Consider the following 16553-nt stretch of genomic DNA (forward strand, 5'->3'; position numbering starts at 1 on the left):
GTGAGAAATACTTCCTTCCTGGGACCTTCCATTGTTGTGTTCCAATGGCCACAAATTTTAGAAAGGCCTCTGAGTCCACCAGTTTATATGGCAGTAGTTGGCGGGCTATCAGTTCTGACAAGCCAGCCGTCAACCGTTAGGCAAGAGGGTTATCCGGCATCATCATTTTTTTACGCTCGAACATTAGGCCCACGGAAGCCTGCCTTTTTGCAGAAAAACGTGAGCTTGGTGTGATGGAAGGTGGAGTGGAGGACAATTGTGAGGAGAGAGGAGAAGGAGAAGTAGAAGACGAGGCTGGACGGTGAGAGCCTGGAGTGTGGCTTTGTGTGTTCCATTGCTCCCACTGGGCTCGGTGATGGCAGCTCATGTGCCTTCTTAAGGCGGTCATCCCTAGGTGAGTGTTGGGCTTACAGCGACTAATGCGTTGACTGCAAAGATTGCAGATGGCAACACTATTGTCAGCAGCAGACATGTTAAAAAAAGACCACACTGCGGAGCCATGTGCCGGCATCCTGGGAGCGCCAGATGTGACCTTACAAGGTCGATGACTCGCTCCTGATACATTAGCAGTCTGCTTTGTCCCTCCTGTGCAATGTAAGTTATTCCTGCTTCTCCTCCCTATCTGCTGGTCCATATCTCCCTCTGAACTCCCCTCCTCTTTCTCTCTTGTGGGCACAAACGTGACATCACTAGACACGTCATCATCGACGTCACCTTCCCCACCGCTATAATTAGAGATCTCGGAGTAGGCAGCAACACCGGTGACCAACCTCCTCCTTGGGCTGATCTGGGTACTGTCGTCAGAGTGCTGAGTGGCGGTTCTTGCTACCTCCTCTTCCTGATCCAATGCCAAGAGTGGCTGCGCATCAGAAATGTCTTGATATGGATCGGAAAATAATTCCTGTGACTCAAGCGGAAGGTATGTGGTGGTGGTGGTGTTGTTGGTGGTAGTGTCTTTGAGGGTGCACATAGCAGAGTGAAGAAGAGGGTGCAGATCGAGAGGATGAGGAGGGTGCAGAAGAGTAAGGCTGAGTGAGCCACTCAACCAATTCTGGTGCTTCCTTTGACGTAATTGCAAGCACCTTCTGCAGTTTCCCATTTTGGCTCAAGCCTGTTGCTCCTGCCCTACCCCTACCACCCCTGCGGAAGGGCCTGCCTCTTCCTCTGCCTGTCATTTTTAAAATGACCCTTTGACAAAGCTCTCTACAGAATCGCAGTATGTATGTGGAAGAAGGTATATAACACCCCACTTCAATCTGTTGTTTTTGGGGGCCACTGGTCTATCACACCAGTTACAATACTTTTTTTTTGGATTGCGTTTGTCACTCTTTGTAGTATCGCTGCAGAACCACTCAGCAGTCACAATGCTGCACAGTGGAAACGCACTATACTATGCTTTCTATATGTGCAAGTATTTTATATGTGTATTACACAACTATATACTGTACACCAAATAGTACACCTATACCAGTCCTTAGAAGGACCTTTGTGGAACTAGTAGGTTGTGATTAGCAGACTGTACCTCAGTCCCTATACTCATAAAGGACTACTGCAGCAGAAGGGCAGCAGTCAACAGTAGTGCACCTCAACCCTATATATTGTGGACCCATACCAGTCCTTAAGGTTTAGCAGACTGTACCTCACTCAACCCTATATATTGTAGTACGCTATACCTTACCAGTCCTTAGAAGGACCTTTGTGGAACTAGTAGGTTGTGATTAGCAGACTGTACCTCAGTCCCTATACTCATAAAGGACTACTGCAGCAGAAGGGCAGCAGTCAGCAGTAGTGCACCTCAACCCTATATATTGTGGACCTATACCAGTCATTAAGGATTAGCAGACTGTTCCTCACTCAACCCTATATACTGTAGTACACTATACCTTACCAGTCCTTATAAGGACCTTTGTGGACCTAATAGTAACAGCTAATGATTAAACTGACTGTCCCTCACTGCTACACACAGCTTCCTGTCTGTCCCTACTTAAAACTGACAAAACACAGGCTGCTGCAACAATAACTTGAATAGCACTGCACTCAAAACTATATCCTCTACTACACCCTACCAGTTCTGAAAAGGACCTTTGTGGACCTAGTAGTAACAGCTAATGATTAAACTGACTGTCCTTGCTGCACACAGCGTCCTGTCCCTATCTGCACTGAGAAAAGACAATCTGCTGCAACAATGACTTGAATAGCAGTGCCTCAAACCTATATCCTGAACTACACCTATACCATACAAGTCCTTAAAAGAACTTTTGTGGACCTAATAGCTAGCGATTTGTGTCACTGCAGTCTCTCCCTGCTCCACACAGCAACCTCTCCCTATAGTGACAGTAGAAAGAATGTAAAATGGCCGCCGGATCGGGTCTATTTATAAGTTAGGGGGAATGTCCAAGTGTCCATGTGCTGTAATGTTTCAGTTGGCTGTCCTGTACCACATGATGGATGTGTCATCATAGGTCAAAGTTCTTTTACACAGTAAACACGTGGGTCCGCCGGGTGAACAGCGGTAATAGTCCGCCGAATCGCGAACAGCCGAAATTCGTCATGAACCGCTCGCCGGGCGAACAGTTCGGCCATCCCCCATAATATACTTTCTATATTTGAAAGAAAGTATATTATACGTGTACACCCCTATATACTGTACACCTATACCAGTCCTTAAAAGGACCTTTATGGACCTAATAGTAATAGCTAGTGATTAAACTGACTGTCCCTGCTCCACACAGCGTCCTTTCCCTGCACTGACAAAAGACACCTGCAGAATCGGTCAGCAGTGCACTCAGCAGCACAGCAGTCAGCAGCAGTGCACCAGAATATACTTTGTAAATTTGAAAGAAAGTATATTCTAAGTGTATTACAACCCTATATACTGTATACCTATACCAGTCCTTAAAAGGACTTTTGTGGACCTAATAGTAATAATAGCTAGTGATTAAACTGACTGTCCCTGCTCCACACAGCGTCCTGTCCCTACACTGCCAAAAGACAGAATGTAAAATGGCCGCCAGATCAGGTCTATTTATAAAGTAGGGGGTATGTCCAATTGTTCATGTGCTGAAATGTCTCAATTGGCTGTCCTGTACCCCTTGATGGATGTGTCATCATGGGTCAAAGTTCTTTCACAATGTAAATGCATATGTTCACTGCGTGAACAGTGCCAGAAGTCCGCCGTTTGGTGAATCGCGAACGAGCAAAATTTGCCACGAACCGACCGCCGGACGAACCGCAATGCCATCTCTAGTGGGAGGCAACATCAGCTGGTGAGTGCATTTTCATTGGTAGAGGAATCACAGACACATCGGTGTGGTGGAAGATTGAAGGATTGGATGAATATTCACTTCTATTGTTTTCCTCCACTTTAGTAATGGACTTTATTTATATAGCACATCATCACGGGGTGTTATATGTTTAATGTTGATTTTTTTTTTTTTAGATCACTCATTAATGATATAGTTACATAGTTAGTCAGGTTGAAAAAAGTCCATCCAGTTCAACCACAAAAAAAAAAAAAATATATATATATATATAATAATATCATACCAGCCCATATACCCAATTCTATACTCACAGTTGATCCAGAGGAAGGCAAAAAAAAAACAGCAGAGCATGATCCAATTTGCTAAAGCAGGGGAAAAAAATTCCTTCCTGATCCCCGAGAGGCAATCGGATTTTCCCCGGATCAACTTTCCCTATAAATGTCAGTACCCAGTTATATTATGTACACTTAGACACCTTTCACACTGGGGCGTTTTTTATGCGCTTTAGCGTTAAAAAAAGCGCCTGAAAGAAACCGCAACTGCAATCCCAATGTAAAAGCCCGAGTGCTTTCACACCGAGATCCCTTTCATACTGGGGCGTTTTTTTATGCGCTTTAGCGTTAAAAAAAGCGCCTGAAAGAAGCTGCAACTGCAATCCCAATGTAAAAGCCCGAGTGCTTTCACACCAAGGCGCTGCGCTGGCAGGGCGTCAAAAAAAGTACTGCAAGCAGCTTCTTTGCAGCGCTTTTGGAGCGGTGAATACAACGCTCCTAAAGCGCCCCTTCCCATTGAAAACAATGGAAAGCGCCTGTAAAACGCCAGAAAAACGCTATTGGCATCAGCGTTTTGTGGGCGCTTTTAACCCTTTATTTGGTCACTAGCAGGGGTTAAAAGCGCCCCAATAACGCTTGAAAAACGCTGGTAAAGCGCTGCTAGTTTAAGCGGCGCTTTACAAGCGTTTTTCGGGCGCTAACATTGTGAAAGGGTTCTTAAAGCACTTGGGTTTTCACATTGGGACTGCAGATGAGGCTTCTTTGAAAGGGCTTTACAGGCGCTTTTTTTAACGCTAAAGCGCCTGAAAAACGCCTGAAAAGCGCCCCAGTGTGAAAGGGGTCTTAGGAAATAATCCAGGCCTTTAAAGCAATCCATTGAGCTGGCCATAACCACCTCTGCAGGGAGTCTATACCACATTTTCACAGCTCTTACTGTGAAGAAACCTTTCCGTATTTGGAGATGAAATCTCTTTTCCTCTAGACATAAAGAGTGCTCCCTTGTCCTCTTTGTTGACTGTAAAGTGAATAACTCGAAACCAAGTTCACTATATGGACCCCTTATATATTTGTACATCATATCCCCCCTTAATCTCCTCTTATCGAGAGTGAATAAATTCACTTCCCCTAATCTTTCCTCATAGCTGAGTTCCTCCATGCCTCTTATCAGTTTTTTTTTTTCCAATTTAAAAGAGTTTATTAAGCCAATAAACAGATACAATCGAAGACAAAGATTACATCATCTTGCCATGTACAGTCAAATATCAACAGGTAAACAGTGAATCTGAGCTTATCCTCAAAAGAAAAGAAAATGTATACTTGTCACCTGAGTAACATCTCCGGCATAAAACAGTTTCAAAACGTAGTGTATACATAAGCATATTGAGAGTATGTCAATCAATCAAATTATACTTAGAAATCAGTAATCGGGTATCTGAGGTCTTGACCATGAAATACAAAGAAAGAAACAGATAAGGGGAAAGGAAGGAAGCGATAAAAAAGAAAAAGGAGGAAAAAGAAGAAAGTGCAGGTATGAACCATAGTAGAGAAGAGTAAGAGAGAGCCAGGCGACCCCGGGGAGCGACCCCCCTTTCCACAGAGGGTGTCTGTCAGCACCTCCCCTCCGAGCCCGGAGGGGGGGGGGGAACCGGAGAGCCATAATCCACCCAGTGAAAGAGTATCGTAATCAGCCCTCAGTGGATCTAGAAAAAGCGTCCGAATACCTGAAAAGTACCCATGGGGCCCAGGTCGTGTGAAATCTGTCAGCTGTTTCATCCGCAATAGCGAGCGTCTCCTCCATTGAGTAAATAAAGTTAACCGCACCCAACCATTCTTTCACCGACGGTGTCAATTGAGATTTCCAATATTTGGGGATCAACGATTTCTCTGCCATTAAAAGGTGTTTGGTCAGGGATCTCTTATATCTCCCCAGTGGGAAGTCAGAAATGTGAAGCAGGCAACAGGCCGGGGAGAGAGTCATCTTAGGCCGCATACACACGGGCGGACTGTCCGCCCAACTAGGTTCGTCAAACAGTTTGACAAACAGTCCGTTCAAAATTTGCATGAGCGGACTTGACCACACACGACGAACGAACAGTCCGCTGAAAACTTGCGCGATGACGTGAACGGCACGTACGACGGGACGAGAGATTCAAAGTCCTATACACTGCAATGCAACCTTCGGCGTGTAAATCCTTTCTGAGCATGCGCGGAACTTAGTTTGACGAACAAGCCTACACATGAGCGGACTGTCCGCTCAAACCAAGTTTCAGCGGACAGTCTTACGGAAATTCCGAAAAACTTTGTTCGTCAGACTGTCCGCTGAAACTGTCCGCTGAAGCCCACACACGAGCGGACTGTCCGCTGAAACACTGTTCAGCGGACAAAGTTGGACGAACAGTCCGCCCGTGTGTACGCGGCCTTAGTGTCTGTAATCCTCCTAACTAGTCCCAGCACTTGGTCCCAGAAGCTACTTATCTTGGGGCAATCCCACCATATATGTAGCATATCGCCCTTAGCCTCGCCGCATCTCCAACACAGGTCTGAGGACAGCGGGTACCATCTCTTCACTTTGTCCGGAGTGGCATACCAATGTGAGAGAAGTTTATATGAATTCTCCTGCAATCTAGTGCTAATAGAGCACTTATGTGCTAGTATACAAGCATTCTACCATTGCATGTCCGTAAACCTTGTTTGGAGAGCCGACTCCCACTGAGCCCTAAATCTGGGTGCGTCCTGATCCCCGAGACTGTGTAAGAGTGTGTATAAGATGGATGTGGTTTTCGCCACTGGTTCGCTCTTGTGACATAAGGATTCGAAGGTGGTGAAATCCCTCAACATGGCTTGTTTTCTCGCGGGTGTCAGTATGTAGTGGCAAGCTTGTCTATAGCTCCAAAAGGGTAGCGCTCGAAGGGAGACGTCGCCCCGCAAATCGTTGTACATGCGCGTCCGACCCGCCGAAACAAAATGGGAGGTAAGAATAGGAGAAGAATCTGCACGTAAAAAGGACCCTGGCTCCAGGCCCGGGGGAAAGTCTGGGTTTTGGGTCAAGGGGGACATAGGCCCTGGGACTGACGCTATCTGGTGTGCGGCCACAAGTTTATGGAACATTTTCAGAGTGGTTTTAATTAGAGGGTGTTGTGCTAAGCCAGCTGGGAATTTGTTCCAAGGAATCCAGGGCGAAAATTTAAGAGGCGTTCGCGAGAAACTTTCTTCTAGGGAGACCCAGTCCTTTCCGTTGGCGTGACAGTGCCAGTCGATAATGCGTGCGAGATGCGTAGCATGGTAATAACGTTTAAAATCGGGAAACCCCAGGCCTCCCTCTGTCTTAGGACGCGTCAGGGTGCGCAAACAAATGCGGGGTTTTTTGTCAGCCCAAAGAAATTTCCACAAAATAGAGTGTAGACATTTAAAAAAACTCGCTGGAAGTTCGACAGGCAGAGTGTGGAGTAAATACAAGACCCTGGGTAATGTCACCATTTTAATGACGGCTGCCCTGCCAAACCAGGAAAAATGTTTAAGTGACCACTTAGACAAGTCTATTTCTAGCCGTCGCAGCAAGGGCACAACATTTTTGGTGTAAATGGACGGGAGCTGTGGGGTGAGCTGAATCCCTAAGTAAGTCAACGAATCCGCAACCCACCTGAAGGAGCTGTTCTGCTGGGCCAAACGAAGCGAAGCTGGGGGCAACGAAAGATTCATCGCATCAGATTTAGTGTAATTAATTTTGAGGTTTGACATAAAACCGAAGTCAGAAAAAGCCTTAAGTAGATTGGGGATGGAGGAATGGGGTTGAACCAGAAAAAACAATAAATCATCTGCATACGCAGCTACCTTGTAGGTCTTCGGGCCAACCCGAAAGCCTTCAATGGAGGGGGAGTTGTTAATGGTACGAATAAAGGGCTCCAGAGATAGAATAAATAATAGGGGGGATAAAGGGCATCCTTGTCTCGTACCATTGTGAATAAGCACCCGTTCCGACAAGGTGCCATTAATTTTAAGTTGGGCGGTAGGGCTCTGATAAAGGGAGGAGATCCAGGAGAACATATGAGGTCGCAGGCCAATGTGGCTACAGGTTAGGAACAGGTAGTCCCAAGCAACCCTGTCGAAGGCCCTCTCCGCGTCCGTAGACAGGAGAAGGCCCTCAACGTTTGTGGTGCGACAATGGTGTATTAAGTTCAGAGCCTTAGTCACATTGTCCCTGGACTCCCTCCCCGGCATGAACCCCACTTGTTCAGCGCCTATCAAATGTGGCAAAAAAGACCGTAGACGATTCGCCACTATTTTCGACAAGATTTTTAAGTCTAGATTTAAGAGGGAAATAGGGCGATAATTAGAGCAGACCGAGGGATCCTTCCCGGGTTTAGGTAGCAGTGTGATATGTGCGCCCAGAAAAGTTTCAGGTAGGTTGCGTGGTTCGTTGAGAGAATTAAAAACCTTCAGGAGAGGGTCCTCAAGAAGGTTGAAAAAGACCTTGTAATAGTGAGCCGTGAACCCATCCGGGCCAGGGCTTTTGCCCGCCTTAAGGCCCTTAACCACTGTCAAAAGCTCCTCGGACGAGATGGGGAGTTCCAACGATTCAGCATCTTCTGGGGAAAGAGTCGGCATGCCGCTCTGAACCAGATAGTCTTTTATAATATGGTTCCTATCTCCTAGCTGCCCCCCCGGTGTATGCTGGGGAGGGACACCATAGAGACGGGAGTAGAACTTATGAAAGCTCTCCGCAATTTTGTCGGTCCTGTTTGTCAAAGTGCCGTCAGTTGTTCTAATAGCTAGGATATTATTGGCTAGGGAAGCGTCTTTCAATGCCCTGGCTAGCATCTTCCCCCCCTTATCGCCCTTCTCATAGTAAATTCTCTTTTTTAAGAAGAGGGTGCGTTTGCTCCTCGTCTCTAACAGATCTCCAAGTTCCTGACGGGTTTGTAACAGCTCCTGGGCCTGTAGGGAATCTAAGGTTGCCTTGTGGCGAAGTTCCAAAAGTGCTATTTTATCAGTTAACGTGCGGAGCTGTTGGGCGGCCATCCGTTTGCGGGATGCCCCTGCTCGAATGAGCTCCCCCCACGACGCACTTATGAGCTTCCCAAATAGTCAAGGGGGAGAGGTCTTCGGAAGCGTTATCAAGGAAGTAATGTCTTAAAGCGTCAGTCAATTTGGGGAGTAGTTCTGGGTCCGTTAGCAAGGCCGAATTCAACCTCCACATACACGTCTTAGGCCTGTCCCCAAGGTGGTCAAGGGAAAGGGAAATGGGGGCATGGTCTGAGAGGGATTGTATGCCTATCTGGGCATCCCTCAAGTTCTGTAGGTCTCTTTGAGTCACAAAAATATAATCAATACGTGAGTATTTATCATGGGGCGTTGAATAACAGGTAAAGTCTCTGCCACGGGGATTCAACGTGCGCCATGCATCAATTAAGGTTAAAGAATGCAAAAGGTTTTTAATGTACTTCAGAGTGCAGTAAGGAATGCTCGATCTGCCCGAGGAAGTATCCTGGGTCGGGTCGAGGGGGAGATTGAAATCACCTCCCAAGAGGATACAGCCTGTGGCAAAACCCTTCAGTTCCTCTATCAAATGTCTGCAAAAGGATTTGTGTGCACTATTGGGGAAATACACATTGGCCAAAGTCAGCGGAACGTTGCCCCATGTCCCCTTAACAAATATGTATCTGCTGTCAGGGTCAGCTAACAGTTGTGTAACCTCGAACCCCACTGCCCTATGGATTAAAATGGCAACTCCTTTAGTCTTTGCTTGAGAATTTGAGGCATAGAATGCCTGAGGGTAGTTCTTGTGCCAAAGTTTAGGGTGCGAGTGACGTACAAAATGTGTCTCCTGCAGATAGACAAATAGGGGTCCTACCTTACTTAGCTCCCTGAGGACTGAGGTACGCTTCTCCGGAATGTTAAGGCTGCGGACGTTGTGAGAGACCAATGTTGGTCTAGATCCCAACTCCGCGTAGGCCATGAGTTCTCGTGCGTCTGCTCTCCGCAGCCTCCTGGTCCGTGGAAAGGAAAGAGAGATAGAGGTGAAAGGAGGACAGAACCTCAGAAGAAAAGATAGAGAAAGGAAAGTCAGAGACAGGAGAGAGAAGGAAACAGGAAGCCCCCCGAAGGGGAAATATCACAAAAAGGCAAGATACGGCCTGCGCTCACTGCGGCTACAGGCAAAAACAATGTGCGGGCAAACCGCAAGGCGACACCAAAGTGCCTTGCGGGCCGCTTGTGGGGTACGTGGGAGGAATTCTACACGAGGAATGTAAACTACAGCTCAAACAGAACAAATAAATCACTGATGTGAACCGAAATTTCAGGTAATAAAATAACAGGTAAATAAGCAACCAATACGGAGACCCAGAGCCCTAAGTAGCATCAACCAGACGTGCGAAATAACCTTCGTAAAAAAAAAAAAACACATATGCCCACCAGGAGGGGGAGGGGTGGGCAGGGGAGAGGAGCTGTTAGGATCAGTGTCTGCAAGTCAGTTACGAGAGTAACAGGGGAACAGCAAATGTTTACCCCTCAGGGCATAGAAACCACTACCCAATCTGTGGAGGAGGCGCCGTCTAGAGGAGAGGGGGGGGGCATAAGCAAAGAGCAACATTAGTCAAGATGGGTATCCCCATAACTTTACAGCAATGTGCAAATGGTCAAAAACAAAAAGAAAAGAAGAGGGGAAAAAAGGAAAAAAAAAAAAAGGGGGGGACAAATCTTCCACCGTACAGTCAGCATTTCTTCAGGTGCGATCACGATTCCTGGACTGCCTGGAGGGTTGGGGTGCGCGGGATCCCTCCCTGGAGGAACGCTGCCCAACTTTGCTCCTCTTCTGCGGAGGTTTAGCCGGTGAGGACAAGGGGGTGCCAGGAGGACTGAGCGCGGGTTGGGGGAGTTTAAACTCAATATACCATTCCGGTAAGTCAACACAGGGGATATGTAGGCCAGCACAAAAGTCCGGGAGGTCTTCTGGCATCCGGAGCAGAAACTGTCTCCCATCCAATGTGGCTTGCAAGGCGAAGGGAAAGCGCCATTTATAAACGATGCCTCTCTCACGAAGGGCTTCCAGTAACGGTCGTAACGCCCGTCTGTTTTGTAAGGTTATAGGCGACAAGTCTTGAAACAACGAAATCTCCGCTTCATTGAATACAATCCTGTCGTTTTTCCTGGCGTGACTTAGGATTTCCTCCTTCAGCTGAAAACTCTGGAGGCAGCAGATAACATCTCGGGGAGGAGCTGAATCCAGGGGCCTAGCTCTCAAGGCCCTATGTGCTCGTACAAAGTCAATGGGGGAATCAATGGGGTTTTCCAGCAGATTATTAAACACTGATCTCAGAGCCGAAGTAATCTGGTCAGGGCCTACAGTTTCCGGGATCCCCCTCACCCGAATATTACACCTCCTCCCCCTATTATCAAGGTCCTCCAGGTGTCTATTGATGTTAATTAAGTGGACCGCATGTGAGGCAGCCGTGGCCTCCAGTCTGCGTACAGTCCTGTCCCTCTTGCTCTCTGCTTTCTCCAAGGTAGACATCTTCTCAGTGAGAGATAGCAGGTCAGCCTTAAGATCAGTAATTGCAGAAAAAAGCGTATTCTTTATATCAGACGCAATCGATGTCATGTCTCCCAGCGTGAGTGGGTGATTGGGGTTCCCCAGCCTGCTTACCGGGTCTTCAGCTGTAGACAGGGAGCCATCGCTGAGGTCGTCTTCCTCGCCTCGTGGCAGCGCCATCTTAGAAGGGGTGCTGCCGCCTGCTCGGGCCTGTGAGGAGAAAATATCCTGGATACTACGAGTTTGGGGGGTCCCGGATTGAGGGCGAGCCCCCGTCCCCGTCCCGGTGTGGTGGCGTGCTGATTTAAGCATGATGCGGCGTGAAATAGACCGAAGGGAGAGCTTTCGGGCTGCGGTTCTCCTGGAGCTCCTGTCTCAAGCGGCCATTCCCGATGCGCGCCAAGCCACGCCCGCCTCTTATCAGTTTGGTTGCCCTTCTCTGCACTTTCTCCAGTTCCCTGATATCCTTTTTGAGAACTGGTGCCCAAAACTGAACTGAATATTCCAGATGAGGTCTTACTAATGATTGGAACAGGGGCAAAATGATATCACTTTCTCCGAAGTACATACCTCTCTTAATACAGGAAAGGACTTTGCTTGCTTTGGAAACCGCAGCTTGGCATTGCATGCTATTATTGAGCTTATGATCTACCAAAACCCCCAGATCCTTCTCCACTATGGATTCCCCCAGTTGTACTCCCCCTAGCATGCAGGGCTGCTGATAGGGGGGGACCACCAGTCCTCCTGTAGGGGGCCCCGGCACACAGAGGGGCCCGAACAGCAAGAGGAATCAGTGTTGTCAATACGAGGAGCAATTACAGAAAGATGCCCTGTGTGGCTCTCTGCAGCAGATAAAAGCTGGTTTCTCTCCCTCCCACCAGCTTTTAGCTGCTGCAGGGAGAGACACAGGGCATTGTTCCTGTTTTTGCTTTCCCCTCCCTGTTCTATTATAAAAGGGCTCATTTATGCAGGTTCTCTGTTATGTTTGTGTCCGCTAATAATAATATTAGTGTAGGCTGTATGGGGCCCCGTGATTTCTAACAGCAGCCCTGCTAGCATGTATGATGCATGCATATTCTTAGCCCCCCAAGTGCATAACTTTACATTTCTCAACATTAAACCTCATCTGCCACATAGTCGCCCGAATAGACAGAGCATTGAGGTCGGCTTGTAAATTGGAGACATCCTGTAAGGATGTTATTCCACTGCATAGCTTGGTGTCATCTGCAAAGACTGAAATGTTACTTTTGATCCCAGACCCAATATCATTTATAAAGAGATTAAAAAGTAAGGGTCCCAGCACTGAACCTTGGGGTACACCACTGATAACCTTAGACCATTCAGAGTAAGAATCATTAACCACTACTCTCTGAATTCTGTCTTTTAGCCAGTTTTCTATCCATTTACAAACTGATATTTCCAAACCTGTAGACTTTACCTTACACATGAGCCGTGTGTGTGGAACTGTATCGAACGCTTTTGCAAAATCCAAGTATATCACGTCCACCGCCACCCCTCTGTCCAAGGTTTTACTTACCACCTCATAAAAAGAAATCGGGGGGCGTGGCCGAGCGACGGAGCGGAATGGCGGCTTAATGTGATAGCTCCGACGAACAGGGCGGCTTTCTCAGCGATCATCGGCGGAGACGAGCTCATTGCGGAGCAGCGAGATGGCGGGGAGAAGCTCCTCACTCAGTCGCTCACCAGCGGATATGTCCTCCCAGCTGAATCGCACCATTCCGGAGATATTCCGGTCTCAGCAGATGGAAGCGCAGGCCCCTAAGCAGTCCGTGGAAGTTCAGGCGGGACACCAGGCAGAGTCAAAGCACGTCTTAACTGGCGCTGCCCCAGCACATCAGCCTCCGTTCCTCAGCTTGGCCGACCTGCAGCTTGTAGCGGCTGATATTAAGAACACACTGGCAGCGGCGATAACGGACTTGAGATCGGACATTAAAGCAGTTGCCTCTCGTCTGGATCATGTGGAGGCAGCCTCAGCCACCCACAGCACAGCATTGGAACAGGTGCAGCAGGCTACTAGTGTCCACACGCAGCATTTACTGGAAATGCACCGTCATATCGAGGACCTCGATAACAGAGGAAGGAGGAGGAACCTGAGGTTCAGAGGCATACCTGAGGCAGTTGAAGGGCCCCAACTTCAGCAGGTAATATGGGCCCTATGCAATACCCTATTAGGAAGACCCCCGGACACCCCCGTTGACATGGAGCGCTGCCACAGGGCCTTGAAACCTAGAGACCGTGAGTCAGACCCCGCCGAGGGACGTGGTGTGTTGCTTTGTCAGCTTTACACAAAAAGGAGGACATTCTACACCAGGCCCGCATTCAGGGCCAGCTACAACATGATGGCCAGCCTGTCCAGATATATCAAGACCTTTCGGCCATCACATTGCAACATAGGAGAGCTTTGCGTCCACTGCTCAACGTCCTCAGAGAAAGGCGTATAATATACCGATGGAAGTTCCCGTTCTGTCTGACGGCCACAGTTGGTAATAGATCTGCCTCCTTGCGTATGCCTGCAGACCTACATGATTTTTGCGACACTCTCGGCATCCCCAGAATTGCCTTACCGGAGTGGCTGAGTTCCTTCAGGCAGCCTGAGCCCTGGATTGCGGTTCGACATGACGAGATACCTCGATCAAGAAGATACAGGCAGAGACGCAGAAGATCTTCCTCGGGTTCGTCTCAAAGGGGCCCTGATGCCATGATAACCGAAAGGGGTCCGAGAGCATCCCCCACATCATCACGCCGAAGAACCGATGGTTAAGCAACTTCTAAACAATCGGCCTTATTGGTCTGCTTCCTCTGCTCTTCCTCCCTGGTTTGTTTTTATTCCCTGGTTATTAGAGCCTTTGGCTACACTAACTTTTTGTTGTCGGAAGTCTTCCTGGATCCGTGCGGAAACTGCAGCAAAGGACATCAGTTTGTTGGCTTTCCTGATGACTTGCGATCCATCTCGTCCAGAGATGGCGACGGTCCTACTGCGGTAAGAGTGCAGGATTTATCTCGTGGTCTGCGGCTTCGTAAAACTGCACCGTAAATAATGAAGGAGTTGACAATACTGGTCTAGCGGTCTTGTTGGGGGGTTGGAATGATGTACAAACAAGAAGAACGAAAGTAAATAATAAGTATTGACTTGGGATGTTTACCCTCACAAGACACTTACATAATGTAACTATAGCTTATGCTAGAGTTCCAGATATCTTTATGTTTCTACCAGGTAAAGTTATTATTTATCAGGAACAAGAACGAGCTTTATAGTTTAATTGTTGTTTTTGTTATTATTTTTATTATATCTGCAGCCTTGCATTTTGTAGGATGGAACGTTAAGCCATTAGAGGAGGCACCTGACCTCCCGGGGCCCCACAGCTGGGATACAGGAGCTGTGCGTCTTACTTTATAATGGTCTGCTGAGACGAACTCCAACATGAGCCATTTGTCTCGTGAACCTTAAGGAGCCTTGTAGTTGGCGGATGGGCTTCATATTAAAGCATGGTCTCTGGGGCCTGGTTGGGGAGCTCAGGGAAGGTAGGAAACTGAGGGCCGATCTCTCCAAGGGTTAGCATCTTAACTGAATGTATGTGTTTTATATGCGCCCCCTATTTAGCTGACACTTTTGGTGTATACCTTAAGCCAAAATTATAACAAAATGAGGCATTTGGCAAGGCAGCAATAAACATGTTTTGTTTTTCTTGTATGTGATTTGGAGACAGTGGGCAGCTTCGCACTGACTTTGACCGCTGTGACTTCTGAGTGGCTTAGTAAATTTCATGGTATGCAACTCACCCCTAAGAGTCTCCTGGGGATTGCCTTGCCTCGGGCGGGTGGGACGGAGAGGGGAGTTTACCTCGGCTCCTCTGGGGGTTTCTTCGGAGCCCCTGCCCCAACCGTGCGAGGTGATGCTTCCCTCCTAAAAATGATCCCTGAACGGGAAGCAGCCCTAAGTAGTCAATCTCCTTGTTTGGTTCCCTCGCTTACCTTACCTCCCACCTCAGAGTAGCTGGTCCTCTTTGAACAAACCCGGTATCTCCATTCCCCCTACCTGTAGGACCTTAGGGCCCAGGAGAGCCAGCAGGGCTGTGCTCACCACCGGAATTCTTATAATTTTAACCCTCTGAACCGCTCTCTCCATCACAGCGGTCAGAAGGGAGGGTCTCAGGCCAGCAGGCCCATAGGCAACACACGTACCCCTCCCCCTTCCCCCCCCTTTTTTTTTTTTTTTTTTAAACCGCAGAGATGACACAACCATTAGCTCAATCAGCTCCTCTATCTCTCAAAGTGTACTCGCTCAACATCAGAGGCTTAAATATCCCTGAGAAGCGCAGCTCTATGCTCGCTGAAGCTCATAGACAGAGAGCTCAAATTCTCTACTTCCAAGAGACCCATTTTAAAACCGGGGTCGCCCCGCGTTTTCAAAACTATCGCTATCCTACAGCATTCCACGCGACGTGCCCCGATTCTAAAACCAAAGGGGTTTCAATTTTGTTGGCCAGGTCCCTACGCATCGACATCACTGACCAGATGCTGGATCCATCCGGCAGGTTCTTGTTCCTTAAGGGCAAATGGAATGATAGACCAATTACCTTGGCGAATGTGTACTGCCCCAATAATAAACAGGTGACTTTCCTGCGCGAGACAATGGAGAAGCTCTCTTTGTTCCAGTCAGGGCTCTTAATTCTAGGAGGGGACTTCAACCTCCCGTTAGACCCGTTGCTGGATACCTCCACAAAAACGTCCTCTCTCCCTTATTCTGCATTGAGACAAATCAAACAACAATTAGCCTCACTAGCCGTACATGACACCTGGAGGACATTGCATCCCCAGGAAAGGGACTTCACATTTTATTCAGCTCCAAGAGAACGGTATACCAGAATAGACTATCTTTTTATCTCTCAGGCGGATCTCTCTTATTTACACAGTGCCACCATCGAGGGCATGGTCCTCTCGGATCACCACCCAGTAACACTCACCTTGTGGTTCCCGACCCGAGTCAGTTGCACCAAAACCTGGAGGCTAGACGCCTCACTGCTGTCCAGCTCTGAAACAACCGCAAACCTTAACCAAGAGCTTGTAGACTACTTTATTCGTAATGACACCCCAGATACTTCCCCTATGATCCAATGGGAGGCGCATAAGTGTTTTATCAGGGGGCAATTGCTGGCCATCTCTGCTAAACAGAAGAAAGATAGACAGAAACTAATTTCCTCCCTTTCCTCCAGAATTAGGAAATTGGAGACACAGCACAAACGTTCGCTGGCTGTGGAGGTGGCCCAGGACTTGCAGGACACACGCACGCAGTTAGCTGAGGTCCTATTCAAAAGGGCACGCCGACGCCAGGTCTTGTCCCAAAAACTCTTTTACAAGCAGGGAAACAAACCGGGTAGGTTACTGGCCAGAGCGACGCAACAGCGTACACTGAACTCCACGATGCATCACATTACTGACTCATCGGGCAACAAGGTCTTTGCAAAT

The sequence above is a fragment of the Lithobates pipiens genome, unplaced genomic scaffold (genome assembly GCF_037356315.1).
Source record: "Lithobates pipiens isolate NorthernLeopardFrog02 unplaced genomic scaffold, aLitPip1_a1.2 Scaffold_16, whole genome shotgun sequence".
Classification (NCBI taxonomy): domain Eukaryota; kingdom Metazoa; phylum Chordata; class Amphibia; order Anura; family Ranidae; genus Lithobates; species Lithobates pipiens.